At 36.7% G+C, this 19909-nt stretch overlaps 1 protein-coding gene and 1 non-coding gene across 6 annotated transcripts in view; one reads left to right on the forward strand and one right to left on the reverse strand.

Moving 5' to 3' along the window:
* SBF2 (SET binding factor 2) overlaps window positions 1-19909 on the forward strand; it is a 489641-nt gene that overhangs the window by 24683 nt on the left and 445049 nt on the right. The window lies entirely within an intron of this gene.
* LOC133065071 (U6 spliceosomal RNA) lies at window positions 18507-18613 on the reverse strand. Its single transcript, XR_009694828.1, has one exon. It is a non-coding gene; the product is annotated as a U6 spliceosomal RNA (small nuclear RNA).

Below are 19909 nucleotides of genomic sequence, written 5' to 3' on the forward strand. Positions count from 1 at the left end.
ACTTTAGCCCCCCACCTCCTCTGTCCATGGAATTTCCCAGGCAAGAATACTGGAGCAGGTTGCTGTTTCCTACTCCAAGGGAGCTTCCTGACACATGGATCAAACCCATGTTTCCTGCATTGTAGGCAGATTCTTTAACCACTGTGCCACCAGAGAAGACTTCCCTGGTGGCTCAGATGGAAAAGAATCCATCTGCAATGTGGGAGACCTGGTTCGATCCCTGGGCTGGGAAGATCCCCTAGAGGACAGCATGGCAACCTGCTCTCGTATCCTTGCCTGGAGAATCCCATGGACAGAGGAGCCTGGCGGGCTGCAGTCCATGGGGTCGCAAAGAGTCGGACACGACTGACCGACTAAGCACAGCACAGCACACGAGGAGGATCTTGTGCAGAGCAAAAAAGGCATTAAACAATGGTACCTATTGTTTTTGCATGTGTGAATATATGTTAATACATCTTTCCTAAAAAGAGAATTTCTAGCATAAATAGTGTTCATTATAACCACTAAATCACTTATTCTCAGCTTTTTTTCTGGTAAGAAGCTAATTTTAACTTCCCTGAATTATTTTGATCACTAGGGTTAAAAATGGAGACCAAGTCACTTTGTGTACAGTTGCTAATTGGAATACAGGGAAGTTTATGGTTGCTCCATTTCGTCTTCGTTATAAGTGATACTCTAGAGCCATGAAGAGGGGAGTGTGTCAGTAGTAGAATTGGAATTTGGAATGTTGGAATTTAACTTAAGATCCCAGGCTGCCTGCTGTTTCCACATGTCCCTTGGTGGGCTTTTCTAAGCTGGAAGCACATTCATATAGGTGCTTTGAACTATCTTGTAGTTTTTACTTTTTATGTTAACTTCATAAATCAAGAATTTTTTTATAATTATCAGATCATTGTTTAAGACCTGTTTGGATAAATTTTCCAAATAGTGCTAGAGCTATATTATTTTTTAATATTAAATACTTTTTTGCCTTTTAGATAGATAACTTAGACTGTTAAAGTGTTCTCTCACTTTTCCTTTAAGAATTTTTAAGTATATTAATTGTATTCCAGAGACTTATTTTGGCTAGGATAAATTTTCCATTCAATGTGACATATTCTTTTTTGTTAATTTTCTAGGTAAAGTAGTTGAATATTCTCTAATATGGTCAAAGGTTTAAAGCGTCTGCCTGCAATGCGGGAGATCTGGGTTCGATCTCTGGGTCGGGAAGATCCCCTGGAGAAGGAAATGGCAACCCACTCCAGTATTCTTGCCTGGAGAATCCCATGGCTGGAGGAACCTGGTGGGCTACAGTCCATGGGGTCCCAAAGAGTCAGACACGACTGAGCGACTTCACTTTCACTTTTCACTTTATATTAGTAAGTACAACATGGAGATTTTATACAGTCTTAACTTTGTACTTGAGGCATCTAAAGCCTGTTAATTAGGTACTTGTTCATATTTACGCTCAGATTAGTAGTAAAAGCCACCTGCTTATTTATCATTCATAGTTTGTTCCAGCAGAAGTTACTGCATTTCTCTTCATAATAAGTTAACGTTTCTGCAGTTTGAATCAATCATAGTTATCAGTAATGTTTTAAGGCTACAGTAATCATTCTCTTGGTTATTCATACATGGCAGTGAGGGAGACCCCTCTAAACTGAAAGTAAATTGTAGTTTCTTTCAGAGTTATGTCATGACAATTCAGATGAATTAAGAAAAACTTGTTTGAGTGTTTACTATATCTGGTACTTCCTGCTTCATATTTTTTCTTTTGGGGACAAAAATGTAGAATTATTAAAATTAAAATATGTATGATTTATATGCTTCTTTCCTTTTGCTCATGTCTAAATATTGATTTCTTATCCTGATATATATATTCCTTAAAGGAGGATAACAGATTCTTAAATGTTTTATTATTGTCCTTTAACAGATACAGAGAAAAGGTATTTGTAAAGTGACAGGAAATTTTAAGATCCTAAATATAAATATTATATATAATTTTTAAACATGAAAATAACAAAACTTCTTAAGGTTAATTAAATGTTGTATTGAACAATGGGAAGATGTCAGTTTTAAAGAATGGCATCACTTTTTATGTAAATGTTTTTTCATCTTCTGTGATCATAGAGTTATAGCCTTCATTTAACTTCCTGAAGACACCTTTATCCTCAAAGATCTGAGACCTCTGGTGCCATAGCACTTCACAGAGTATTTTGAGAAAGAGCTCACCAATTTTTTTTGTGCATGTCGCTTGAGTAGTTGAATTCAGTAAGCATAGTGTATTTCATTAATAGGCAAGGACTCACAAAAAAACAAAAAACACAAGCATTGGTTAAAGGTTATAATGGTTGTTAGTTTTCAGATGCATGTATGTGTGTTGTGTGTGCATATATACTGGTATTTAAGTTGACTGATAGGTTGTTTTTTGGGAATTATGGCTCGTTGAAGAATTTTTACTTACAAAGAAAAAATAGTCAACAGATCACTGCAGTCTTTTTTATTCCCACTCTCAAGAAGCAGTCCCCCCAAAAGGCTTACAGTTTATTTTGTAAATATAAGACAGTATGTGAAAAGATAACTGACATAAACTTGCCAAATTAATGCTACTGACAATAAGACTAGTAAGTCTGACTAGTAAGACAGTAAGACTTTGCACCCTTCCGATGCTAAGGGTAACAGGAAAGGGCTCATAAGTAATTGATTTTGAGTTGAATCTTGAGTGATGGAGTAAGTTTTTTTCCCCCTCCTACATTTGTTTATGAAAAACTTTAGAGAATCCCCTGTGATCCAGTGGTTAGGATTTGGTGTGTTCACTGCTGGGACCTGGGTTTGATCCCTGATTGGGGAACAACGTCCCTCAAGCCAGGTAGTGTGATCAGAAGAAAAGTCTTTTTTCAAAGCTGAATGAAGTTTATAGTGAGCACCAAATGTCTACTATCTACACTGTACAATTAACATTTTACTGTACTTAGTTTATCCCATATTAATGCTTCTGTTCACTTCTTTATCACCCATTTATCCATCTTTTTGGGGGATGCATTTCAAAGTAAATTGTTGGTTTCAGTGTACTTCTTCCTAATTAGTTTGGCATGCATATCATGAACTAGAGTGTGATATTTTTTGGACCTTTTTTCTTTCAATGTAAAACTTATATATAATGAGATACACAAATTTTAAGTTTCCATTCTTGGAAATTTAACACATATGTATAACCCAGTCCCCTATCATGATGTAATATGGCACTGTTATCCCAGAATGTTCCTTTATGCTTGTTCCCAGTCAGTTCTTGCCCCCAACACTCCTAGAAGTAATCACTGTCACCAGTCTGATTTTTTTTTTTCACCCTGGATTAATTTTCCCCATTTTAGAACTTCTTGTAAATGGAATTATATAGCATGCACACCTTTATATTATGCACACACTTAGCATAATGTTTTTGACCCATACTGTTAGGTCTATCAGAAGTTTCTTTTTTTTTTTTTGGCTGTGTAGTATTCTATTGTGTATATAAGACAGTCTATCCATTCTATTGGTGGATACCTAGGCTATTTCCAATTTTTTGCTATAATGAATAAAACTGCTATGAATATTCCTATGAGTCTTTTTGTGACAATATTTTTTCATTTCCCTTCAGTCAATACTTAGTTAAATTTCTGGGTCATAGTGGGTGTATTCTTAATTTTATAAGAAACTGCAACATATTTTCCCAAAGTGGTTGTACCATTTTACACCCCTACCAACAATGTATAAGAGTTGCAGTTATTCTACAATCTTATCGATATTTGGTGTCTTCAGACTTTTAAATATTTGGCCATCTGGTATGTGTATAGTAGCATCTCATTGTTTGGTTTCTCCGATTAATGTTGTTGTTTTCTCTGATTAATGTTGTTGATTATTTTTTTCTTATGCTTTTTGACGAAGTTTCTGTTCAAATCATTTGTCCATATCAAAATTGGATTGTTTTCATTTTATAATTGAATTGCTGCTTTATATATGGTAGTGCTCAAATATGAGCTCAAATTGTTTCTGTATTGAACACAGATTCACTGACTTGTGAAAGATAATCTTTTTGAAGTAAAAACAGTATAGACTTTTATTTTTATCATCACATTATGGGTGGGGACAAGTTCATTAAAATGAATATTTTAATATGTGAAGTAATCTAATATGATCCAGGTATTAATAGAGTTAAAAATATAGTCAATAGTAATGAAATCACTTGTCTTTGGATTTGAAATTGTTATGAAAAGACCTCACTTGCAGCTAGCATGTATTTGTTTCCTTTGTTTCTTGTTATCATAGTATGTTTGTATATTGACTCCAGATATAATCTTAGAATAAGAGAAATAATGTATTATTTTATAAAATATTTTGTTGTCCTTTAAAAGTTGTTATGTTTTGGAATCTTTTACAGTGTTGATGTTTTTTAGATAAGGTGTCTCTGGTATTGATGTAACATATTTACCCTGTTGTGGAAAAAAGTAATTTCATTAAGATCAAAGATATTTTCAGAATATTTATTATTAATTCTGCAAAATGTAGAAAGGGTGAGAGATTCTCTAGAGTTAAGATATTGTGGTTAGTGTACTAGTAAATTTAAAAAATAAAATTACCAAACTTTTTACATGTAGAAATAAGATCTAAAAACAAGATTTTCTGCATTTTACATCTAGAAATAAGGTTTTTTTTCCCCCTTTCTTAGTTGTGGTCTAAGGACATGATTTTTATGTTGAGTGAGAGAAAGATGGGACATAATTTTCTTCCAGATAGCCATGTACTCAGCTAAAAACCAAAGGTTCCATTACTGAATAACAGGGAAAAACAGATACTGGGGGACAGCTAGCAGCCAGTTTGACTCAAAGCCTAGGGAAGTACTGATTGAAAGACAAATCTACCTGTTTTGTCAAGTTCTTTAGAGGAAATGGCTATAAATATTTAAAATATAAATAAAGGAGAAAAAAGCAGAAACATATGGTATTAATGTCCCATCTGTGAAGATATATCATCCCCCAGACATTCGCTTTTTTCATAAACAAAAGAGTAGAGAAACACTGAAAACTATTAGATTTTCCTAGTTAAGCTGTGTCAATATTTTAATGTTTACTTAGATTGACTACACTTACTTCCTCTCATCTTTTAGATTTATTGCCATCGCTAACCATTTCTAAATGCTGTGAACAATGACTAGTTGTGCTGAAAGTCTCTTTTCTGGGTCAAGAAACCCCAGCTTGACTAATTTCAAATTTATAGAAAGAAAACTCTGACCCCCAAATGAAGAGAATTATCTAAGATCATACATAGCTAACGGATGGCAGAGTCCTAAACCGAAGTCTATGTCCCCCTGTACTGAAGCAGCTATGTCCAAACAGAAAGAGGCCCACCTGCTGTTACAGCCCCTGGTTAGTAATGGCACAGAAGCCCTGTTCTTCCCACCTGGCTTCATCAGTTGGCCTCATTTATACCAACTGGGTGAACTATTGTACTTTATTTAAAGGAAGTGGGTGGTGGTACTAATTAAGTAAGATGGACTCTTTCTGATGGCCAGAACTATATGTAGATTCAATTAAATTACTTCATATTAGAAATTTAGTTAAGAATAAGTGGTGTAGTGTGGAAGGACAAGAAAAGTCTCCACCATCAGGCCTCATTGAGAACTGGATAATTGAAATAAAATTGGTATCCCAACAGGAACTCTTAATTGATCATCGTCATCATTCAGTTTCCTGATTCTGCCTCCACTCTGACTGTAGATTCATTTTCTTCTTTTCCACGACTGCTTTCTCTACCTCATGGTTTCTGCTGTCCTGCGGCTTCTGGCTTACTGCCTTCTTTGCCATCTCATATTCAGATTCCCTGAGGAAGCAGATCAGACTGAGTTCATCATTTTGTGAGACAGAACTACTGAACAGTTCTCAGGTCATGCTAATGTAAAAGCCACTGGCGTACATATATATCCCTGGTCTGGTTAATTATGGCAAAGTGGAAGGAACTCAGGAAGGAACTCATGATAGAAAGCATAACATGTGATACAAGCCTTGAGAGCTGCTTTTTCCAGAAATGAACTGTGGCTGTTGCTTACACCCAGGGCATTATGTTTGTCTGTATACTTTTGGTTTAACAATCAAAGCATCATAAGTGAATTCAGATTTAAAAATCTGGTCTGCCCTCTTGAGAGCATAGTCTCTTAACCATATTGTCACTCCCTACACACATACTCCTATCCAGTAGTCTCAGACAGTAACCTCACCTCACACCGCTCCCCCCACCCCCATAAATTTTACTCCTGGGTGTAGAAAATTTAATAGCCTCTCTCCTACTGATATCTTTTCTGTGAATTGAGGTTCTTCTTTGAAACCATACTTACTCCATATTTACCCTAAAATGAAGTCTTACTCATAAATTCTGCTATGCTAGATAAAACTCTTCCCATATAAGATAACTTCTTACAGAAGAATGATTGCCCTAACTGTGCGCCCGAACATTTTCTAGTAGAAACACAGTTTTACATACCACCATTTATTAAGTATTCACTGTGTCAGGCATTGGGCTATGCATCTGCTGGGATATATCACTGAGTAGCAAACTGAGGCCCAGAAAAGTTGAACTCTTATCCAAAATCACTTCTAATACATTGCAGAGCTAAAATTCAAATCCTATCTCTGTAATGCCACAGCCTGTGTTTTTAACAACCATCCCTTACTGTCAATGACTGCTAAGTAGAATTAACAATAGTATTTTATAAATAACTACTCCTACCCGACTAAGAAAAGAAAACTACCTTGCTCTAATGCAATGCTTCCCAAAATACTGCTCAATGAGATATCGTTACACAGTAAGAGTTCTGCGACAAAGTAAATGTGGGAAATGTTATATTAAAGAGCTCATCAAAATTTCATATTGCAGGGATTCCCAATTTTTTTTTTGCCTTTTTTTCCCCAGAAATTATATATATACCATTCCACACCATGAATCTCCAAGAACTAAATACAGGCAGAGTTTCCATATATACTTAGTCAAAGTTACCTCTCTTCACAGGGCATTGACTAGAACTGTTTTGTGAAAGGCATCTTGGAAAATATTTATCTAGTAAAAATTTCACATGACCATCTTTTTTTTTGATAGTTTCACCTAAACTAGGTCAGTTAGTTATCAATAAATCTTAACCATCCCACTGATCCGTGTCCGACTTCTAGGTGAAGTGTCACGGCCATGTTAAGGGTCAGTGGCCGTGTTTTGGATCATGTAACTTTACTTTCTTCATAAATGACAGGATAGGAACTCAAAGGACAACCTGTTCACTTACGTGGTTTGCCGCTGAAAGGGAAGATGGGTCCATGTGATTTAGACCCCCACATGGGAAACCATACAGCAGAGGGGCCGAAAGAACCACACAGCAGTGGTAGGACAGCTAGTGAAATCACAAAGGAGTAAGAAACTGCTCGGGAGCAAAGAAACTGGCCAACAGCAAGAAAGGCGGGCAGAACAGAGAAGGCGTGCAGAGGTAAGCGAACCCAGGCCCTGTATCTGCGTTCTGGGGCTTGGTCTGGCTTCTGTGAATCAAGCGCTTGGATTTCTGTGAGATCTCTGTTGTGCCTTTGTAATAACCTCCCTTTCAATTGAACTTGCTTGAGTAGCTCTCTTTTCCTGCAAACAATCTTAATTCAGTTCAAATAAGGAAACTGAGAATTCTCACTGAAATAAAGCAGGACAACGCAGGTGTTAAACAAGGCTGTAGATTGTGGAGTTTTGATTGAATGCTTGAGACTGAATCCCAGGTCCTGTACTGTCAGATGCAAAACTTTGGGCAAGTTACCTACATCCTCCATTCTTACCTGTAAAATGGAACTAATGAGAGTATCTACCAGACTGTAAGGATTGAAGGAGATGTTTGTAAAGGGCTTTGTACATACAGAAAACACTGAATAAATGTTAGCTATTATTAGTTACTTTGCATGTACTTCTTTTCTCTCACTCAACATAAAAATCTTGTCCTTAGACCATAACTAAGAGAGAAAAAAAAGTCTTATTTCTGGATGTAAAAATCTGGTAAAATATATATATGTATAATTTATTAGTATACTAACTACAGTGTCTTAACTCTAGGGAATTTCTCATCCTTTATGCATTTTGCAGAATTAATAACATCTGATACTCTGAAAGTATCCTTGATCTTAATGAAGTGATTTTTTTTTTCTCACAACAGGGTAAAAATGTTAATAATCTTTCTTGTGGTTAGTTGCAGTAATATGATTAAATACTAAACAGTAAGTCATTTTCAGCTTTGGGGAGATGTTTTTAAGAGGAAGGAGCACACCCTTCATTATTACTTTCCTTTCCTGCTGATTAGACAGTAGATGTTATGGTTAGAACTTGAGCAGCCATCATGAGCAAGGAATTAAAAACTATATATTGAAGATTGTAGAGTCAGAAGATAATTATGGATCCTCCATACCAACCTTAGATTATTTCATTTGTGTGAAAGAGAAATTTCTGTTTTGTTTAAACTACTATTGCTTAAGATTTCCTTTCACTTGCAGCCCTGCCTAACCCTAACTGATATGACTCCTATGACTCCATGTCTGTAGATAAACCTTATATTGCTGTTTTTGATCTAAAATATTAGGCTGTATTCCTTGGACTTCCCATCATGAAAATGGGGATTGACTTTCCCCTAACCTATTTCACTTGCCTGCACAGAAGCACTTCCTACTCACCTGGCATCTTCCTAAATGTTGCGTTATAATTTTGTCTAAGTCAGTGTTCAGTGCTTTCATTTTGATGATGTAAATGAACTTAATATCTTTTTTGTTGTTTACTTAGTTTTCTATTGCTTATCCTTAGTTCAGATACAACTAACTCTGTCAGTCATTTAAATCTGTGTCAGCTTGAAGCTCTCTCTCCTTGGGCTGACTGAGGTGCTTTTTATATTAATTGTTCTGTATGATGCACCACTGATATCCCGAAACTTTTCTTCCCCATCATTCTGAAAATTCTCCTTTTCTCTCTTCTTTGTGTAGGATCTCTTTATTCCCGAATTTCACCTCTTCTTTTTTTTTTTTCTCTTAATTTTGTTAGCCCTATCTTCCAGTAGCATATTTCGAAAAGGTAAAAAGGAAGTAACATTCCGGAGGCCTTGCATGTCTGAAATGTTTTTATTCTTGATTGATACTTTGAATTGGCTAGAAATATTTCCCCTCAGAAATTTGAAGTTATTGGTCGATTGCTTTTTTATTTTTTAAAGATTTGTTTAATGTCTACCGTTTTAAAAGTCCTTGTTGAATTTGTCCCAGTATTGCTTCTGTTTTATGTTTATTGGGTTTTTGGCTGCAAAGCATGTGGAATCTTAGCTTCTCAACCAGGGACAGAACCTTCAACCTCTGCATTGGAAGTGAAAGTCTGAACTACTAGACCACCGGGGAAGTCCCTATCCATTGTCTTTTAGATTTTGAGATTGTTGAGAATCCAGAGCTACTCTGATTCCTAATCCTGTAGGTTTCCCCTCCCTCAGAGTTTCAGATTTTTCATTTATTCCTGGTTTCTGAAATTTCACATCTTCAAGTGGCTGTTTTTGTCTTCATTATTATGGCTATACAATAGACTCTTCCAAATTGGTAACTTACAGATTTATATCCTTTCATCCTCCCTTGGTCTTTTGGATTTGTCAGATTTCCCAGAGAAGGGTCCTCCCATCTCTTGCCTGGGAGGTATAGGTTTCTTTGCCGGAAATTTGGGCGCCAGGAAGAGGAAGATTATTGGGGTTGCAGCATTCCCTATGTAAACTTTTAAACCATTTCTTCTCTGTTTAGTTTGAAATCATTACTTTCAGTTGCTAAGCATTCCCAGAGATGAGTTACCCTCTCTTTTATTTTTTCCTGATATTAATTAAGCTTCTACTCTTCTGCTAGGGTAGAGCAAGGATAGTCACTTAGGTGTGTAGAGAAGGGAGGGTGTCTGGGGATTTAACTGCTTTTTACCTAGGCTTTCCTACAGTCCCACTGATCCTTCACTTCTAGAATTATTTGGTACTGCCAGTCTTGCTTGGGACTGTCAGAGCTTGTTGAGCATTCTGAAGTGTAAATCTGTAGCTTCTAGTCATTTTCCCCGTGGTTTAGGATTTAGTGTTCTGAGGTGAGCTAATACAGCTAAATTTATCCAACTGCTTTTCAGCTTCTAACCTTGTACTTTATCCTCTCCAGTTTTTTTCCTTTCTCTGTGTGGTTGCATTGCTAATTTTTGTATCTTTGGTAGCACCTCTCCTTTAAAACTTTAAAACAGAAAAAAAAAAAAAAAATTAACTTCAAGTGCAGAAATTTTATTTGCTTATGGGCTGTAATACCCAGTTAAGTTTCTTCAGAATCACTTTAAAATTTCAGAATTTTCTGGATGTTAATTTATATAGAATAAAATACACAAGAGCCTAAGTGTACAAGTTAAGTTTTAACAGACAATACACGCTTGTAATGTAAATCCCAATCAAGACCTTGATGCTTAAATAAGGTCTAACATCTAACATGCTTATTTTGATGTTTGTAATTCTATGATCAAGCTAGGATTTAATGAAGCATTAATGAACTACTGTTCTACTGCATATGAGACTCTTAGGTGCTTTTGAGATGTTAACTTTATTTTTTTGAAATGTTAACTTTTTTTTCATTTTTTGAGATGTTAACTTATTTTTTTATAAAAGACTTTATACTGTTGATGGACATTTAGGTTGTCTGCTGAAGTGAACATTGGGGTGCATGTATCTTTTTGAATTATGGTTTTCTCTGAGTATATGCCCAGAAGTGGGATTGCTAGAATATATGGTAGCACTGCTTTTAGTTTTTTAAAGAACATCCGTACTATTCTCCATTGTGGCTGTATCAATTTACATTTCCACCAACAGTGCAAAGGGTTCCCTTTTCTCCACTCCCTCTCCAGCATTTATTGTTTATAGATTTTTTAATGATGGCCATTCTGACCAGTGTGAGGTGATACCTCATTAGTGGCCATCAAGAAAGGAATGGATGGAGAAGATGTGGTACATATATACAGTGGAATATTACTCAGCCATAAAAAGGAATGAAATTGTGCCACTTGCAGAGACATGAAAGGACCTAAATATCATCATACAGAGTAAAGTAAGTCAGAGAAAAATATGTATTAGCACATGAATGTGGAATCTAAAAAAATGGTATAGATAAACTTATTTGCAAAGCAGAGATAGAATCACAGACATAGAGAACAAATGTATGGTTACCAAGGGGGGAAGGAGTAGCAGGATGGATTGGAGATTGGGATTGACATATATACACTTTGTGTGTGTGCTAAGTCATGTCTGACTTTTTGTGACCCTATGGACTGTAATCTGCCAGGCTCCTCTGTTCATGGAATTTTCCAGGCAAGAATACTGGAGTGGGTTGTCATTTCCTACTCCAGTGGATCTTCCCAACCCAGGAATTGAGCTCACATTTCTTGCACCTCTTGGACTGGCAGGCAGATTCTTTACCATTGAGCCACCTGGGAAGCCCTTGTATAAAATAGTTGACTAATGAGACGGAACCTGCTGTATAGCACAGGGAACTCTGCTCTGTGCTCATAGTGACCTGAATGGGAAGGAAATCCAAAAAAGAGGAGAATATGTATACTTACAGCTGATCACTTTGCTGTACAGTAGAAACTGAACACAACATTGTAAAGCAACTGTACTCCAATAAAAAAAAAAAATCTTTACAATTGTATCTCAATAAAACTGGAAGAAAAAAACAAAAACAACAAAAGACGAATTTTTAGAGCAGTTTTAGATTCATAGCAAATTGAGGGGAAGGTACAGAGTTGCTGTATACCCTTTACCCTGGTATGTACAGCCTCCCTGACTATCAACAACCTGCAGTAGAGTGGGACATTTGTTAGTTGATGAACCTACATTGACACATTATTATCACCCTAAGTCTGTAGTTTACATTTGGGTTCTCTCTTGGTGTTGTACATTCTGTTTTGACAAATACATAATGATTTGTATGTCATTATAGTATCGTGCAGAATAGTTTCACTGTCTTAGAAATCCTTTGTGTTCCACCTATTCATCATGACCTCTCTCCTGACTCTAGACCACTACTAATCTTTTTACTGTCTCCATTTGTTGTTGTTCAGTCGCTCAGTTGTGTCTGATTCTGTGACCCTGTGGGCTGTAGCATGCCAGGCTTCCCTGTCCTTCACTGTCTCCTGGAGTTTGCTCAAACTCATGTCCATTGAATTGATGGTGCCTTCAACCATCTCATCTTCTGTCATCCCCTTCTCATCTTGCCCTCAGTCTTTCCCAGCATCAGGGTCTTTTCCATTGAGTAAGCTCTTCACCTCAGGTGGCCAAAGTATTGGAGCTTCAGCTTCAGCATCAGTCCTTCTAGTGAATATTCAGGGTTGATTTCCTTTAGGATTGACTGGTTTGATCTCCTTGCAGTCCAAGGGACTCTCAGGAGTCTTCACCAGCACCACAGTTCAAAAGCATCCCTTCTTCGGCACTCAGCTTTCTTTGCGGTCCAATTCTCACATCCATACATGACTACTGGAAAAATCATAGCTTTGACCATATGGACCTTTGTCGGCAAAGTGATGTCTCTGCTTTTTAAATACTGTCTAGGTTTGTCATAGCTTTACTTCCAAGGAGCAAGTGTCTTTAGTTTCATGGCTGCAGTCACCATCTGCAGTGATTTTTGGAGCCCAAGAAACTAAAGTCTGTCACTCTCTCCATTTTTTCCCCATCTGTTTGTGAGGAAGTGATGTCCTGATCTTAGTTTTTTTGAATGTTAAATTTTAAGCCAGGTTTTTTACTCTCTTCTTTCACCTTCTTCAAAAGGCTCTTTAGTTCTTTGCTTTCTGCCATAAGGGTGGCATCATCTGCATATCTGAGGTTATTGATATTTCTCCCAGCAATCTTGATTCCAGCTTGTGCTTCATCCAGCCTGGCATTTCACATGATGTATTCTTCTTATAAGTTAAATAAGCAGGGTGACAATATACAGTCTTGACATACTCCTTTCCTGATTTTGAACCAGTCTGTTGTTCCATGTCTGGTTCTAACTGTTGCTTTATGACCTGAATACAGGTTTCTCAGGAGGCAGGTTAGGTGCTCTGGTATTCCCATCTCTTTAAGAATATTCCTCAGTTTGTTGTGATTCACACAGTCAAAGGCTTTAACATAGTCAGTGAAGCAGAAGTAGATGTTTTTCTGGAATTCCCTTGCTTTTTCTGTGACCTAACAGATGTCTCCATAGTTTTGCCTTTTCCAGATTATCATTTGCTTGAAATCATATCATATGTAGCCTTTTCAGATTGGTATCTTTCACTTATGCATGTAGCTTTTACATATACACGTAAGATACCTCCATGTCTCTTTCTGGCTTGATAGCTCATGCCTTTTTAGTGCTGAATATTATTTAATTATTTGGATGTACCAGAGTTTATTAATCCATTCACCTACTGAAGGACATACTGGTTGCTGCGAAGTTTTAACAGTTATGGATAAAACTACATCCATGTGAAGGTTTTGATGTGGATGTATGTTTTCAGCTTCTTTCAGTAAATAACATGGAGCACATTTGCTGCGTTGTATGGTAACAGTATGTTTAGTTTTGTAAGAAACTGCCACACTGTCTTCCAAAGAGGCTGTACCATTTTTCAGTCTTACCAGAATTGAAAGAGATTTCTTGTTTATTCCACATTCTTGACAGCGTTTAATGTTGTTATTGTTTTGAATTTTGGCCATTCTAATATGTGTGTAATGGTATTTCATTATTTGTGTTTGCAGTTCCCAAGTAAAATATGGTATTGAATGTCTTTTCATATGCTAATATGCCTCTGTATATCTTCCTTGGAAAGATGCCTGTTTAAATCATTTACCCATTTTTAATGTATTGGATTATTCATTTTCTTACTGTTGAGTTTTAAGAGTTTTTAAAAAATATTTTGGATAGCAGTCCTTTATTTGCAAATACTGATTTATAATGTGTTAATTTCTGCTGTACAGCAGACTTTCATTTATGCGTACACTTTTGAAAGTATTCCCTTCTATTACAGTTTATCTCATTATACTGAATGTAGTTCCCTGTCCCATACAGTAGGACCTTGTTGTTTACCCATTCTATATATAATAGCTTACATCTGCTAACCCCAACCTCCCACTCCATTCCTTCCCCAGCTCCCTCCCCCTTGGCAACCACACGTCTGTTTTCTGTGCCCCACGTCTGTTTCTGTTTTGTAGATTATTTCCTTTGTGTCATACTTGAGATTCCACAAATAAGTAATATCATTTGTTATTTGTCTTTCTCTTTCTGACTTACTTTGCTTATTATAATCATCTCTGGTTGCGTTCATGTTTCTGCAAATGGCATTGTTTTTAATGGCTGAGTAGTATTCCGTTGTATATACATGCCCATCTTCTTCATCTGTCTCCTGTTGATGGACATTTAGATTGCTTCCATATCTTGGCTCTTTTGAATAGTGCTGCTGTGAACACAGACGTGCATGTGTCTTTTTCAATTATAGTTTTGTCTGGATATGTGCCGATAAATGGGATTGCTAGATCACATGTTAATTCTACATTTAATTTTCTGAGGAATCTCCGTAGTATTTCCCATAGTGGCTGTACCAACAGTTTACATTCCCACCAACATGTTGTAGGAGAGGGTTCCTTTTCTCCACACTCTCTCCAGCATTTGTTATTTGGAGACTTTTTAATGATGGCCATTCTGGTATGAGGTATACCACACTGTGGTTTTGATTTGCATTTCTCTAATAATTCACAATGTTTGGTATCTATTCTTGTGCCTATTGGCCATCTGTATGTCTTATTTGGAAAAATGTCTACTTAAGTCTTCTTTGCAAATATTTTTTTCGCAGTCTGTGGCTTGTCTTCTCATTCCCTTGAATCAACTCACTTTTTAGAAGGGGAACCTGAAAAAGATTGAAGCTTAACAAAAGTTCTGATATAGGAGATGGTTTATAATTTGGTGATTTAAGGTAGGTCTTTAGATAAAAATTTTAGAAGCCCCACGTACATGTTCAGAGCCACTTAAGGTTTTTATTTATTTTGAGAAATATGTACCAGTTACATTAACCTGTGTTATTTAAAAACTTGTCCACTTAATAAAATTCCTCCTTTATCTTGCTTCAACCCTTCTTTCCAATTTTTATTTCTTATTGTTTTCCTTTATACATATATAATGTATCAGCCAAATGGAATCACTCTGTATTCCCCACAGAGCTCAAATCCAGGGCCTTGCTTGTCCTCTTGTCTATTGAAAATTCTCTCTCCTTTATTATTTATTTTGGTGTTGCCTCTCAGCTTCTGGGTTCTTAGTTCCTTGGCCAGGATTGAACCCTTGCCCTCAGCAGTGAAAGTGTGGAGTCCCAATCACTGGACTGCTAGGAATTCCTGAAATTCTCTCTTCTTTAATTCAAGAACCGCTTTTTCCATAATGCCTTAGGGAATCTAAGAATCATAGAATCTATGACTCTAACCTAAGAATAAAATAAAAAACTTGGAAAAATGACTATATAAAGATGTTTATTGCAGCATTATTTACTTTGCTTCCCTTGTGGCTCAGCTGGTAAAGAATCTGCCTGCAGTGCGGGAGACCTGGACTTGATCCCTAGGTTGGGAAGATCCCTTGGAGAAAGGGATAGTCTACCCATTCCAGTATTCTGGCCTGGAGAATTCCATGGACTATATAGTCCATGGGGTTGCAAAGAGTCAGACATGACTGAGTGACTTTCACTTTCACTTTAAAGATGTTTTTTTGCAGCATTATTTATAGTAGCTAAACACTGGAGCCAGTAATCTTCAGCATGAATGGAATGATTATAATTAAAAATGTTGGAGGGTATAGAAACATGGAAAATTCTTATGGTATAGTTGGGGGAAAAAGTGAAAATCTGAGGTCATATATGCAAAGTAATTATAGATCTGAAACAAACCCAAATGAATAGAGATGAAAGGGGGACATACCTCAAAGTAAGTTGTGTTAGAGTGATCAAATGTTGTTATTTTTTCTCATTGCATAAATTTTATGTAATATAAGTAAAATTGAGTACTTATAAATTGTTGTGGTAAATATTTCTGCATTTCATTTACTGTTTAAAGGTTTGATCAAAGCAGTGTTAGGAAAACCCCAAAATGAAGCACATAAAATGTTGAATACTGGGGGACTTCGCTGGCAGTCCAGTGGTTAAGACTCTGCACTTCCAAGCTTCCAGTGCAGGGGGCATGGGTTTGATCCTTGTTTGGGGAACTGAGAGTCCGCATGCCAGCAGCATGGCCAAAAAGAAAGTGTTGACTATTGGGTAACTGCATTGAAAGGGTTTGTCATATTTTATAGTTAGCTATAAAAGAGTTATGTACTTTCAGTGACAAGTATTAACACATGTTTGAATTGTGTGGAGTTGGTGAAATTTTAACTTTCCAATGTTTTGCTCTTTGAAGACAAGACATTCTATAAAAAATCTTGGAATGTTACTTTTGAGAAGAACAGAAGGTAAAATAAGATGGGAGTACTGATGAATGCAGTTATTGAAAGGATGTAAAAAAAGGGCAAAGACAGATATAAGCAAAGATGAATATAAAAGACTCTAGAGTATACAAATAGTGTGGAGAAGGCCAAAGCTTGTAGTGAAGCTGTGACAAATGCTTAAGTCCATAAAAAGCTTTTAAGATTGTTTTGGTAGCAGTAACAACAAAGAAAGGATAGTCCTACTGTTTGGAACTGAGGTGTTGTATTAGTAGATTGTCAGAGAAAGCAGAGCTTTTCTATTCCCATTGGCTTTTATCTCCTCTTTTAAGATGAATCATCTTTAGATTAAGGAGGATAAAAAGACTTTTTCTTTTATAATTAGCTTTCATATATATCTATCATGTAGGATTTTCATATTTGTTGTATAAATTTAAAAAACAGACCAATATGGGGAGAAAATGCGCCCCCTCCCCCCATTTATGCCACTCAGATATAACTCCTGCTGATATTTTGTTGATACCCTCTCAGAATTCTTTTCTGCATAATGTATATAGGCAATATATATTTATAAACAGATAAAACTGTTATTCAGTAGTTTCTTCTTTTTCTCAGAATTTAATTTTCCCAGGAGTATGCTCTAAAGTTTTCCATATCCGTGCATATAAACTACACCATCTTTTAAAAGACTTTTAATAAAATTGTAGCATGCATATACAAAAGTACACAAACTACACAGCTTGGTCAATACTCACCAAAATGAACACATCAATTTAACTACCACTCACTTCAAAAATGGACCATTATCAGTACCCTGTAGGTCCTCATTATGCTCTGTTCCAATCATTAACCCTTCCTCCTCTCCAAAGATACACTTCTAATGTTATAATTCTATAGATCATTCTTGCCTGTGTTTGGACTTCATATGAATGGAGGAATACATAGATAATCTTTTATGTCTTTCTCCTTTCACTGAATATTATGTTTTGCAATTCATCCATGTTATATGTATTGTAGTTTGTTTTCACTGTTGAATAGTATTCCATTTTATGAAGAAACTGTAATGCATTTATCCATTCCACAGTTGGTGGGCTTCGAGTTGGTTGTAACAATTTATTTTGTTCACTGCTGTGTGTACATAGTACGTGTTTTGTGCTTGGCATATAGCAGGCATTCAGTTAGTATATGTTGAATTTTGTGGGGGGAGGGGGGCTATGCTGCATGGCATGTGGGATTTTAGTTCAGTGATCAGAGGTCGAACCTGTGCCCCTGCAGTGGAAGTGCGGAACTTTAATCCCTGGACCTCCAGGAAAGTCCCATATATGCTGAATTTAAGAATTAAATGTCTCACATTTCTCTATAATTATTACTGAATTTTCTCTGAATTATCAAAGACTAGTGACACACTTCTAATTTTATCCTCTCTGTGCTAGTGTGAGAGCTTTACAACAGTGTAACTTCATTTATTTCTACCGACTTGTTTGCTACTGTTTTAAATGCTGTTGTTTTATTATTTTTTTCCTTTATTTTTATTAGTTGGAGGCTAATTACTTTACAATATTGTAGTGGTTTTGGCATACATTGACATGAATCAGCCATGGATTTACATGTGTTCCCCATCCTGATCCCCCCTCCTACCTCCCTCCCCATCTCATCCCTCTGGTTCGTCCCAGTGCACCAGCCCTGAGCACTTGTCTCATGCGTCCAACCTGGACTGGCGATCTGTTTCACATTTGATAATACACATGTTTCAATGCTATTCTCTCAGATCATCCCACCCTCGCCTTCTCCCATAGAGTCCAAAAGTCTGTTCTATACATCTGTGTCTCTTTTTCTGTCTTGCATATAGGGTTATCGTTACCATCTTTCTAAATTCCATATATATGCGTTAGTATACTGTATTGGTGTTTATCTTTCTGACTTACTTCACTCTATATAATAGGCTCCAGTTTCATCCATATCATTAGAACTGATTCAAGTGTATTCTTTTTAATGGCTGAGTAATATTCCATGGTGTATATGTACCATAGCTTTCTGAAAAATATGGAACGCTTCACGAATTTGCATGTCATCCTTGCGCAGGGGCCATGCTAATCTTCTCTGTATCGTTCCAATTTTAGTATATGTGCTGCTGAAGTGAGCACAATGCTGTTGTTTTATTTTATTTTATTTTTTTCATTTATTTTTATTAGTTGGAGGCTAATTACATCACAACATTTCAGTGGGTTTTGTCATACATTGACATGAATCAGCCATGGAGTTACATGTATTCCCCATCCTGATCCCCCCTCCCACCTCCCTCTCCACCCGATTCCTCTGGGTCTTCCCAGTGCACCAGGCCCGAGCACTTGTCTCATGCATCCCACCTGGGCTGGTGGCCTGTTTCACTATAGATAATATACATGCTGTTCTTTCGAAACATCCCCCCCTCGCCTTCTCCCGCAGAGTCCAAAAGTCTGTTCTGTACATCTGTGTCTCTTTTTCTGTTTTGCATATAGGGTTATCATTACCATCTTTCTAAATTCCATATATATGTGTTAGTATGCTGTAATGTTCTTTATCTTTCTGGCTTACTTCACTCTGTGTAATGGGCTCCAGTTTCATCCATCTCATTAGAACTGATTCAAATGAATTCTTTTTAATGGCTGAGTAATATTCCATGGTGTATATGTACCACAGCTTCCTTATCCATTCGTCTGCTGATGGGCATCTAGTTTGCTTCCACGTCCTGGCTATTATAAACAGTGCTGCGATGAACATTGGGGTGCACATGTCTCTTGCAGATCTGGTTTCCTCAGTGTGTATGCCCAGAAGTGGGATTGCTGGGTCATATGGCAGTTCTATTTCCAGTTTTTTAAGAAATCTCCACACTGTTCTCCATAGTGGCTGTACTAGTTTGCGTTCCCACCAACAGTGTAAGAGGGTTCCCTTTTCTCCACACCCTCTCCAGCATTTATTGCTTGTAGACTTTTAGATAGCAGCCATCCTGACTGGCGTGTAATGGTACCTCATTGTGGTTTTGATTTGCATTTCTCTGATGATGAGTGATGTTGAGCATCTTTTCATGTGTTTGTTAGCCATCTGTATGTCTTCTTTGGAGAAATGTCTGTTTAGTTCTTTGGCCCATTTTTTGATTGGGTCATTTATTTTTCTGGAATTGAGCTGTGGGAGTTGGTTGTATATTTTTGAGATTAATCCTTTGTCTGTTGCTTCATTTGCTATTATTTTCTCCCATTCTGAGGGCTGTCTTTTCACCTTACTTATAGTTTCCTTTGTTGTGCAAAAGCTTTTAAGTTTTATTAGGTCCCATTTGTTTATTATTGCTTTTATTTCCAATATTCTGGGAGGTGGGTCTTAGAGGATCCTGCTGTGATTTATGTTGGAGAGTGTTTTGCCTATGTTCTCCTCTAGGAGTTTTCTAGTTTCTGGTCTTACATTTA

This window comes from Dama dama, chromosome 1 (genome assembly GCF_033118175.1).
Source record: "Dama dama isolate Ldn47 chromosome 1, ASM3311817v1, whole genome shotgun sequence".
NCBI lineage: Eukaryota > Metazoa > Chordata > Mammalia > Artiodactyla > Cervidae > Dama > Dama dama.